The sequence below is a fragment of the Podarcis gaigeae genome, assembly GCF_964106915.1.
Source record: "Podarcis gaigeae genome assembly, chromosome: 5".
Lineage (NCBI taxonomy): Eukaryota > Metazoa > Chordata > Lepidosauria > Squamata > Lacertidae > Podarcis > Podarcis gaigeae.
The window spans coordinates 34,535,063-34,547,086 of NC_139681.1; the positions used below are offsets into that span (position 1 = coordinate 34,535,063).

The 12,024-nt window shown below is 40.4% G+C and overlaps 1 protein-coding gene across 17 annotated transcripts in view; it reads left to right on the forward strand.

Moving 5' to 3' along the window:
- PCDH15 (protocadherin related 15) overlaps positions 1-12,024 on the forward strand; it is a 649,118-nt gene that overhangs the window by 75,951 nt on the left and 561,143 nt on the right. The window lies entirely within an intron of this gene.

A 12,024-nucleotide genomic window follows, 5' to 3' on the forward strand; every position in this document is an offset into this window, starting at 1 on the left:
CTACACCAGGAACACAAGTGGGAAGACAAAAGCAGTGCCTCCTATTGGCCAAGAGGGCACATTAGAGGCAGCATTGGGGGTGGGGCTCCAATCAGGTCTCCAAGGAATGCATCACAGCTGTTGCTTCCAACTCTGCAGTGGGCACTGCATTCCATAGAAGCCGGATCTGCTGCCTCTGTGAATCCTGCTGTCTGAGGCAGTTGCTTCATCTTGCCTCATGGATGGGCCAGCCCTGGGGGTTGCAGTACTTGCTGATTTAGCTACTCAATAGCTAAGGTGTTCTGGGTACTTCTCAATGCAGTGGCTATGTGTACCTGCTTAGATAATCCCTACCCACTTCTGTGGTTCCAAACATGGGTTGCAAGGCTCATGTCTTGTCACTTTTGCCAAAGTGGATGCTATGATGCCTGTTTTAAAACTCATGTAACTCTCATGTGCATATCTGCAAGCAGAGCTATAACCTGAAGCACTTGCTGGTGTGTGTAAAATAGACACCATACATCAAACCCTTATAGAAATGATAATAATTTCATATTGGTTCACATGTTCAGCTGCAAATTTTTGAGCACCGGATGATCAGCTTTTGGGACAATGGGCTGAATCAAGGGTGGGGAACCTTCCTCAGTCTGAGGGAAGAATTCCCTTCTGGGTAATCTGGGGTTACATGTCAGTGGTGGTGGTGGGTGCAAAATTAGGCAGAGAAGTCATGTGACTCTTACCATTGTACGAAAGGCTACATTGCAGCCATGCAGAAGTCAGACTGGTATGCAAGAGGCTTGATCACAGCTCCATGAGCACAGTGAAATGCAAAAGCAGTCTGAGAGGGGGTGGAGCAGGGACTGTCAGAGTTTTGTCATCTGGAGGCAGTCCGAAGAGCTAGATAGGGAGTCCTGAAGTTCCCCACCTCAGACAGGCACCTAATGATGAGGAACATCCATCTCAAATATGTTTCCAGTCCTTGTTCAATGATAACATGGAAATAATGAGCTTTGAGGTGTATTGCTGTGATAATATGTGCCCTGGTGCAAGGCAACTGAGAGTAGTTTTGTTCCCAGCTTCATTCAGCTACAAACAGCTTTATTCCACAGTACCTAGAAATTTGCTCAATTGCAATCAAATATAAGACAGGGCACTTCCAGGAAAGCAGGAGAAATATGCAGAATCTGAAGAATAAATAACTGAGGTATGAACATTGTTTACGAGCTTCTAGCTTTAAGAATGATAGTAAAAAGAGTAGAGCATATCAAAAGCACAGATTGGAGAGAAATGAGTGGTCCAACACAGGATCTCTGTGAAAAGGAATTATTACCTTTCTTCCTCACTTCTCATCCACACAACATTTTCTTGCTCTTCAAAACACTATATGTGTATTAATGTGTTTAATTGCAGTGAGCAAACTCGGGCGGAATCTACACACATATAAACACTGTTCTGAAAGTGCTTTTTTAAAAAAGTGTTTTTAAAAATGCGTTGAATTTTCCGTAAGGTTCACCATCTCCATCTAGTGTCACATTGTATATTGAACTTAAAACACACTTAAATATAGCTGAATCCTAGCTTCCTGTGGATTAAATATGAACTAAAGTTGATGGTCATAGAAGCTTTCCAGAATCTGAGACAGTTTGATGTAGATGTATGAATTTTAATTTGGTAAAAGAATTAAATTAAGTAATTGTCCCCTTGGTTTTCTCAGTAGTACCTAGTATTGAACTTTTAATGCTACCATAAAACTTAGTGCAATTATTTTTAACACAGCAGATTGCCATATTGACATGAATTTTCCTTTTCGTTCTGACCTCATGTACATTTTGACCTGTCTGCTTTTTCATCTTCTTTGGCAAGAGCTAATATGTAATGGAGACCATAAAAAGAATTCAGATTGGCAATTTCTTGTCACAGAATAAATTGATAAAATTAATTTTAAGAAAGCCAATTTTTGAATATATTTCTTATTCTAGTTAGTCTTTGCAATTGCGTTCTCTCTCTGTCATAGAAAAGAAGCATGAGGAGATTAGAGAATGGGCAAAGAGCTTTTTTAAATGTGCTGTATGCTTTAATAAAATCATAGCAAACTGAATGTTGACTTTAATGACAATGGTATGGTAGCACTCTTTCACTGCTCCCCTTGCCCTTGCTATTTAAATATAAAATTATGAAGCTGTTTACAATGAGTAGTTTGATCATGAATTTGATTAGTATTATTCAGCTACAGACTGTTGAGAAAACTTAAGTATGCTTATGGTAGTATTCAATACAGGCATGCCTCTGCTATATTAGCCCACGGATCTGTGAACAATAGAGCTGAAATCATGAAGGCCAGTTAGTTCTAATCACTGGTATGTAGACAAGAAGCTTATCACTGCCCTTAGTGTCATGAATTGATGGGTTTGTGGCATGTTTTAAAATTAAGAATGAACAATAATAATAATAGGGAATGAGTCACCTCTCTGAAGTGAGTCCAAAGGGACGTTTCTCATCTCTAGATACTACTTTTACTTTAGTGTTTTCAAATGAATGTTGGTTTCATTTGGAGTCTAGGTAGGCAACTGCATTCATGATCCTACATGACATCTTCAAAGCAGATAGACATGAACAGTTAATTACAGGATTGCCATTCTTACGTAAATGGCAATTCCTTTGGGTATTGGTAGAGTAGGCACATTAAGCTGCTCTAGATACAAAGGTCAGGGAGGCATAAGACCAAAAGATGTGTGTGGGTTAAAACAGCAAGGTAGGCAGAGTTGGCATGGCACTGTGGCATGGATCTGTTTTCCACTTTGAACTTCCAGTGTCCTGTTCAAACAAAACCCGTCCCAGAATGTTTGATGAGGAGTTAGCCTGCTTTTCACTGAGAGAAAGACAAAAACCTCACAACCATGACCAATAAGTCATTGAGAGTAAAATTTCCAGAAGCCTCTTAAAGCCTAAACTTGAGGGAGGATGGGGTGAGGAAGCTGGATGAGGGAAAGTCTGATTTTGGCATATGGCAAAGGCTTTCAAATGGCTTTTGCTTCAACCCTCTCCCTCTGATCTTGCAAGGCCTCATGAAAGCAGGTGATTCAAGGGAAGATTGGGTCTCCCTCTGTGTTGTAGCTCCTCAACACAAATTGGTCCCCGGTATGCAGGAGTCCACAGAACGATGAGTTGTTGGGATTTTTGAAGAAGAAGAAGAAGAAGAAGAAGAAGAAGAAGAAGAAGAAGAAGAAGAAGAAGAGTTTGGATTTGATATCCCGCCTTTCACTCCCTTTAAGGAGTCTCAAAGCGGCTAACATTCTCCTTTCCCTTCCTCCCCCACAACAAACACTCTGTGAGGTGAGTGGGGCTGAGAGACTTCAGAGAAGTGTGACTGGCCCAAGGTCACCCAGCAGTTGCTTGTGGAGGAGCGGAGACGAGAACCCGGTTCTCCAGATTATGAGACTACCGCTCTTAACCACTACACCACACTGGCTCTTTTGTGCCTTCAACCTGTTAAAACATAGATTTGCTTTTAGTATTATTGGATAGAGCTCTTTTGATAGTTGATTAAAAGGAATTACTTGCCATTTATGTAAGTGGCAGGACTATCTTGGCTGACCATTCAATATTATGTGGGCCTTCCCTTGCAGACTGTCATTGGACAAATCTTATTTTTAAGTTGTGACAAGTTTAAGAAGTGACAACTGTGGTGTACATGCAAACAGGAGAAATATAATAAAGTTGAATCATACAGATTTCTCTTCTTAAATTGCCTTGATTATCTGAATATTTCAGATGTCTCATAAGATCATGTGACTTATTAAGGTCGTTTTTCATTGGATAGGAATATATATATATCGTGTATTTTCTATGGGCATATTAACACTCACAAACTAGTAATTATGAAATAAAAGTAGTTATCTTTGTTTTTGTTTAGAGATTCATATCCTGCCATTCAGCATGTTGCTAGTAGCACCAGAAAGAACTAGAGTAATCTTACAAAACAATATTAGATCCAAGAAGAATTTGGGGAATTATTTATTTATTTGTTCTCCAAAACCTGCCTGATGGAGGGATCTGGGCAACATGGAAGAGTGTCACAATTTGTCTCTTTTTTTTAATTGGTCCTAAATAGGGCATATATATTTGGATAGGAAACAGGGTTTGAATTGTTTTTAAATTTTAAATCCCATTCTCATAAGAAAAGGAATAACTATGTTTTCTCACAATGATCATTTTATCTTATTTATTGGTAAAATTAGTGTATCTGGAAATTGAATAATACTTCCTTGCCTTCTGTTATTTCCTCTTTCTGTTGAGAAGTAAGCTGTTATACCTTTCTTCTATGGAAGTTTACTGTATGTGGAACAAGATGTCAGGCATAATTAGACAAAAAGACATTGTGCAGCCCAGTAGAGAATATCCATCTTTCAGAAACTTCAGAACTGGTCCTCTCTTTTAGACAGCTCAACATTATCACTTGTTCTCCAGACCACAGCTGACAGACTTTGCTCATATCACAGAAAGTTCAGACCTCATTGGCTCGCTGTCTTTGTGCTGCAAGAACAAGAGTTTTATATCACATGAGCGAGGACATTTTGGCTTCTGTGGATTTTTTCTCTCCCACCCACTCGTTTTTAATATATCTTTTTATTGTAAGCATATGAATGAGTCAATCTGATGGCAATCTCATCTCGTCCAAGTAAATTTATCGTAATCAAAAGGGAATATTTTAAATCTTTATGTGGTTATTTTAATAATGAATTTAATTGCCACGTTGCATATAAATTTGTGAATTTAGAACACTCTAAATTAATCTCTATTGCATAAATCATCAAATGTAATTTTTAATAGTTGCAGTAATGCTCCTGCATTAATTTGTTTTCTTGCATTGAAAACATTATGTGGTTCTCCTAGCATTGAGAAATAAGGATGGTGTTCAGTATGCCGGTTGTGATAACTTTTTCTTTCTCGTGACAATCACTGTAATGCGGATTGTAAGTAGGTTTCCTCCTTCACAGGAAACACAGTAATCAAAGAAGGAAAGATGGGGGAATGTAAAAGCATCAGGAGCAGGGGGGGGGGGGGATTCAGTCGGAACTCACCAAACACTGCTGAATTAAAACCAGGGTTCCTTTTCAATCAGGAATATTACAATGGAGGATTGGGGGGTGGGAGCCAATATAGCATGCATTCTTTCACATAGGTGTCACATGAGGTTATGAGTCAAGCATTAGCTTGATTACACAGCCCACATTCTGATGTTTGGGGGAAGGGGCTGTTTTTTAAAAAGTCTCAGTGCGAGACTCATGCTTCTACTTCTATGGAACCCATAGGTGTTACTTTATACACAATATGCCTGCATTGTGCCTCTGTTACTTTTAACATTTTTGTCTGAAGAGATTTAACAGGTATCAGCATGTGGGACTGACTGAGAAATAAGCAAATGAATAACTTTTTTTTTTTTGGTTAAATGCATTCATAATCCACCTTTTAGGATAAAATTTCCCAAGGTGGCTTTGAACACTATATGGATAACATATAATACATACTAGACTGTAAACCAACAATGAACATTAAAACACTCTGATCAGTAATTAATTGTGCTTAGTTGCTATTGCAAGACACCCGTGCAGGTAAGCGGTGATTAAGCTGTTTTGAAGCCACAAACAAAAGGTGATATAGAGAGAACTACACAGGATGAGCTGTTGCTTACCTTCAAGTTATGTTCTGCCTCTTCTGTTGCTTATATCTCTTATACAAGAAGGTGCTATTAGTGCTGTCGTGTGGATCATACTGGAGAGGATCTCTTACCTGCCCCCCCCCCCGCTTATAGTCTTGCATACACCCATTACTGAGAAAATCATGTTGTAATTCAAACAGCAAAGTAATCTTAAATTAGTTCTCTATTTTGTTTTTTTCCTTGGCATTGTTGTTATCCACCATTATCCATCAACATACCTACTTTTCTGTTATGTCAGTTATACTTCTTATACAAGGAAGTGCCATTAGCTCTGCTGCATGCATCATCCTGTATACAATGTGTCTCAATGTTTTCCCGCTCTTTGTATTGCACAAGCCTATTACCAAGAAAGGTAAGATATACTTCAAAGGAGGAAAGTAGTCTTAGCAATGTCTGGGAATAATGAAATACACAGCTTATTTTATTATCTGTCATCAAGAGGGCTGCAAGATATATCCGTACACCATAACCATAGCGTTGTCCCCCCTCTCCAAAAAAAGCCCTCAGTTTAGTACACACATCACTCAGTTGTGGGAATTCATTTACAATTCCTTTGCATTGATTTTTGCCTTAGTATTGACATTGGACTCTTAAGTTTATGGTGTTATCCTCTGTGGGCCACATATAACTCTGACAGCTCAAACACACATACACAGAGATACAACTAGAGTTGGCTGGAAGCTATTCGGTGTCATATATTCTTACATATGTGGGCTTGTGTTTAGTAACTTTCGGTTTGAGGTCTTTGATTTCCTTCTTCTGTAGACATGTCCGCAAAGCCAGAATGAGATGTTTTATAAAGACTTGAAAAGCATATTAAAAAGGTAAAGGTAAAGGTACCCCTGCCCGTACGGGCCAGTCTTGACAGACTCTGGGGTTGTGCGCCCATCTCACTCAAGAGGCCAGGGGCCAGCGCTGTCCGGAGACACTTCCGGGTCACGTGGCCAGTGTGACATCGCTGCTCTGGCGAGCCAGAGCCGCACACGGAAACGCCGTTTACCTTCCCGCTGGTAAGCGGTCCCTATTTATCTACTTGCACCCGGAGGTGCTTTCGAACTGCTAGGTTGGCAGGCGCTGGGACCGAGCAGCGGGAGCGCACCCCGCCGCAGGGATTCGAACCGCCGACCTTTCGATCAGCAAGTCCTAGGCGCTGAGGCTTTAACCCACAGCGCCACCTGCGTCCCGAAAAGCATATTATTTACCAGCTATTATTTGCCTATCCATGCATTACTTCTGTCTAGAACCAGACAGAAAGCATTCATTATTTACAGGAAGAGAAAACCAAAAAGTAGAAAATTAAACCTTTAAAGGAAGGGGGTTGTAGCTTAAGCTCAAATGTGAGATATGCTGAGAAGCAAAATGATGTGTGTGTGTGTGTGTGTGTGTGTGTGTGTGTGTGTGTGTTTAGTGTGTACACATACACATGCCTGTCTTCCCCAAGCTATTGCCAGAGTTCAAACTCATACATTTCAGATACCTACATTGCTATGTAGCACATTAAATCCCCGAGATTATTCTCACCCACTCTTCCTTTCTCCTATGAAGCAATATTCACTCAGTGGGTTAAATTTGTGATTTGTAGTTACTGAAAACCCTAGTTAATGAAAAGCGTTCACAACATCGGCTTTTGGAGTGCTGAGGATAATGTGTCACCTGGAAGGCAGCTTTTTAAAGCCTTTCAATAAAGAATTAAAATCTGGCCAATGGTACAGTATGGGGAAGCAAACACCACAACATATTGGCCAGCTGTTTGAATGGGAAACTATAAGGGAATGGGAAAACCAGAGCATGTGGGGCAGTCATATATGTTAAGCATGTATTTGCATCAGTCATATGTACAAAGGCCTTACTCTTACACAGAATGGAGCGTATTGACCGACCTTTCCTTGCTCGGTTGCCTTAAGCAGTTACCCTCCCCCCACTCTAGCTCCAGTACTGGAAATGAGCTGTGGTAGAAACAAACTATTATAGAATGCAGTTATGTTTCAGGTGAAGGGTGCAGGTTTCCCCTCCCCGCAAAACACACAAAACCATGCACTTTTTGTTTGTTTGTTCAGAGAGTACAGTCCATTACTGCGTTATATGTGGAGGGGACAAACTCATGGCATATATTAAACATACAGAAAGTCAGACCATTCACCATTTAGAACAGTACAGTGGTACCTCGGGTTACATACGCTTCAGGTTATATATGCTTCAGGTTACAGACTACGCTAACCCAGAGTGCTTCAGGTTAAGAATTTTGCTTCAGGATAAGAACAGAAATCGTGTTCTGACGGAGCGTGGCGGCAGCAGGAGGCCCCATTAGCTAAAGTGGTGCTTCAGCTTAAGAACAGTTTCAGGTTAAGAATGGACCTCCAGAAAGAATTAAGTACTTAACCCGAGGTACCACTGTATTGTCTACTCTTCTTGTCAGGGACTCTAAACTGGCCAACCCCTCTGCAATAGGTTACCTTGCCTCAGGTGACCTTGCCCCTTCCCTGTGGGAAATTCCTATCAGAGTCTCTTTCAGGTCATGGAGGGTTAGAGCAAGCTTACCCCTGCTAATGGCAGAAGTGCTACTTGACACATCCACGCCTGAGTAAATTTCCCTGATAGAAGCTTTGACATAGGCAATGTGAAGTTTTCATTTTTCCATGCTCTGCTTAGTAGGTTCCTTTGCATGCTCTCTTCAACTGATTTGGTTTCATTATCCTGTTCTTAGGTAATCAAAATTTTATATCCATTCTGATGACTGTATCTTCTGAAGTGATTTTCCAGATTTTCTCATCAGGATGAAGTAGTGCCTGTCCTGTCTTATGATATCCTTTATAGCCTGTCAAGTGTTCTACAAGGCATGCTAGTGGAGGTGTACATATGTAGTGGTGATGTTATGCATGACTATGCAAGCCACTGTTTGAAGTCAAACCATTGCATTGGGTTGTTATGCATCTTGCACAATGTGATAACAAACTAAATTAATCAAATCTGTTGTAAATCTTACTTTTTTATTTTTCTTTTAAAAAGGATCCACAGTGATTAGGGCACAGGTGACATACAGCTTTTAATTCCTCTCTGAAACTGTAGGTGAAAGGTGAAGGAAAGCTGGAAAGGTAAACCATCTGAAGATAACTTTAAGTGCTGAATTATTGTATCATTTGTTACAAAGCATTAATTACTGTAGTATGTTTGTAGATCCAACGGCCAAGATCTGAAGCACTATTTAAGGCCCAGCAAAGCTATTATTTTATTTTATTTTATTTGAAGAGGTGGTACAATTCCAGATCACAATCCATTTTTGAAACTTGCCAAAGAGCGTTTTGACATATGCCATGGCTGCTGCTGCTGCCTATAGAAAATTGAAGTTGTGCAGTTCATTGGATCCTAACTAATGCATTAATTGCTGCAGCATGTTCTCTGTATATTCAAGTGGAAGTTCTGTTGTTATTTTGCAGGGAGGGCTTTCTTGTAATTTGAATCCATTTGGTTTGTGTCCCATCCTTTGGCGCATCAGAAAGCAAGCTTGCTCTGCCTTCTGTGTGAGAGTCCTTCAGATATTTGAAGATAGCTATCATACCACCTTTCAGTCTTCTCTTTGCCAGGCTAAAATACCCAATTCCCAGCTTATATTGTATTAGTCATATTTGTTCATGTTTGTGATTCTTATGATAAACTTGCAATGTGATGTGTTTCTGATGTGGTGTTTTCTTTTTGCAATGTTCTTCTTAACATTAGTGTTATAGACCATGAGGTGATAATGAAAAACCTATAGTCATCAATTATATTGGGATAATTTATTGTAAAGAAAGTAAGATCCATAGGCTTGGATCTGAATATCTACTTGAATGATCAGAAGCACTTTTACTTGTGCACAGGGTAGTCTAGCACCAATTTCCCTCTTGACTACTTACTACCTGGAAAGCACAGGAGATGCAGCCTGTGGAGAATTGGTGATAATCGCCCTGCAGCAGGAATGTCTCTTCTACAGGGTTTGTTAATAGATGAATAACTTACTGACAATGTTGATCCGCACTTCTCTCCACACACACACACCCCAATGCTGCAAGTAGGTCTTCTAAAGCAAATAATTTGTGGGAGCTTGTGAAAATAAAATATGTTTTGAATAATAATTTCAAAATACTGTACACAAGCATCAAACATGATGCATTTCCTGCCTCAAAGCTCCATCCGCAAGAGCTCCTTCAATTGTAATAACATCTCTAAAGGAGCTTGAAATGTAAGTTGCCTAGCGACAGATTTCACAAAAGAACAGTTTGCAGTTCTGTTTGTAAGGAAAAACAGTAAACAAGTCTTCAAGACCCACAATTTGTTCAAAAATTATTATGGTGAAAGTCCAGAATCGAGGAAGAGAAGATAACCTCTAAAGATTTCACCTGCCTGGAAATACTCCATATCTACTGGGGCTGGGTGGGTGAGACATCATATTTTATTTCTCCTAAAGATGTCCTGCTTCAGCTGGATTAATAGCCATTATTTCCAAAGCCCTATCATCCAACTCTCCTGGTTTTAAAATAGTGTATGCATTTTGTTTTTGTTTCTTGCATTCTATGTAGGTGCATTGGTAGCTGACTTATCCCAATTAGACCATTGACCATTTAGCTAAGTATTCGCTATCATTTCTGGTTGTTGTTGTTTAGTCGTTTAGTTGTGTCCGACTCTTCGTGACACCATGGACCAGAGCACGCCAAGCACTCCTGTCTTCCACTGCCTCCCGCAGTTTGGTCAGACTCATGTTTGTAGCTTTGAGAACACTGTCCAACCATCGCGTCCTCTGCCGTCCCCTTCTCCTTGTGCCCTCAATCTTTCCCAATATTAGGGTCTTTTGCAGGGAGTCTTCTCTTCTCATGAGGTGGCCAAAGTATTGGAGCCTCAGCTTCAAGACCTGTCCTTCCAGTGAGCACTCAGGGCTGATTTCCTTAAGAATGGATAGGTTTCATCTTCTTGCAGTCCATGGGAGTCTCAAGAGTCTCCTCCAGCACCATAATTCAAAAGCATCAATTCTTCGGCGATCAGCCTTCTTTATGGTCCAGCTCTCACTTCCATACATCACTACTGGGAAAACCATACCATTTCTGGTAGTGGTTCTCTAAAGTTTTAGACTTCCAGTCCTGCCTAGAGAAGCTATGATTGAATCTGAGGTCTTAAGCATTCAAAGCATGTGCTCTGTCACTGAGCTGCAGTTCTCTGCTTATGCCAGCTAAAGCTCAAGTCCAGAGTGCAGGTATCTGGAGGAATACCAAAGATTCACAATATTAATATACATATTTTATAGGGTTGCCATAATTTTTTCCCCTTTTGCTTAAAGTTGTTGTTCAGCAACTTTGTGGTTCAAGGAAATTTGCCAAAATCTACACTTTTGACATAAGTTGCCATTTCCCCAGACATTACAGCAATTTCCACCCAGACACTGTTTCCAACAGCCTAATCCTGTCTATGTCCGGGAAATTTCGGACGTATGGCAACCCTAATATACAGTGGTACCTCGGGTAACATACGCTTCAGGTTACAGACTCCGCTAACCTAGAAATATTACCTCAGGTTAAGAACTTTGCTTCAGGATGAGAACAGAAATCGTGCAGTGGCGGTGTGGTAGCAGCAGGAGGCCCCATTAGCTAAAGTGGTGCTTCAGGTTAAGAACAGTTTCAGGTTAAGTACGGACTTCTGGAACGAATTAAGTACTTAACCTGAGGTACCACTGTACTTTATCTTATGGCGATTCCAAAATTTACCTTAGTTTATCACATAAGGCAAACACAGAAATGGGCATAGTTTATTCTTTCAGGTATAATCATGACAGGAAGGCAATATTCAATTTAATTCGATACAAAATGCTTTACAAGTCCTAGATTCTTACCTATTTGGATCATTTCATGTTCCAGCCCTAGTAATAGATAAAGAAGTTAAAAGAGTCATCTTGGTGACAACCTCTCTGCTAACCAATTCTATGATACATCTCTAGAATGGCTATGTAGCTTTACAGGTACAGACAACTGGAGTTCCTCATTTATGTAGGGATTTTGTTCTGAGGCACCGTGCGCATCAGCCCTCCCTACCCCCTTCCATAGCCGAAAACAGGGTTTGCATCAGTTGTTGCATGGCACTCAAACACGTGCAAATGGGGAGTTGCATGTACATAACAGACTCAGCAAATGCTGAAGTCATTTGCAGGCAGATGGGATGAAGGAGCTGCCATCTGTGAGGTTCAGTGGTAAATGTAACTTTAGGTCTCGCCTGGCTCCAGCTAAGGCCCGCACAGCGACAAGTCTATTATGGGGTTGCAGAGCAACTATTCACAGAGAAATTGGATGTTGAACTATACAGACACT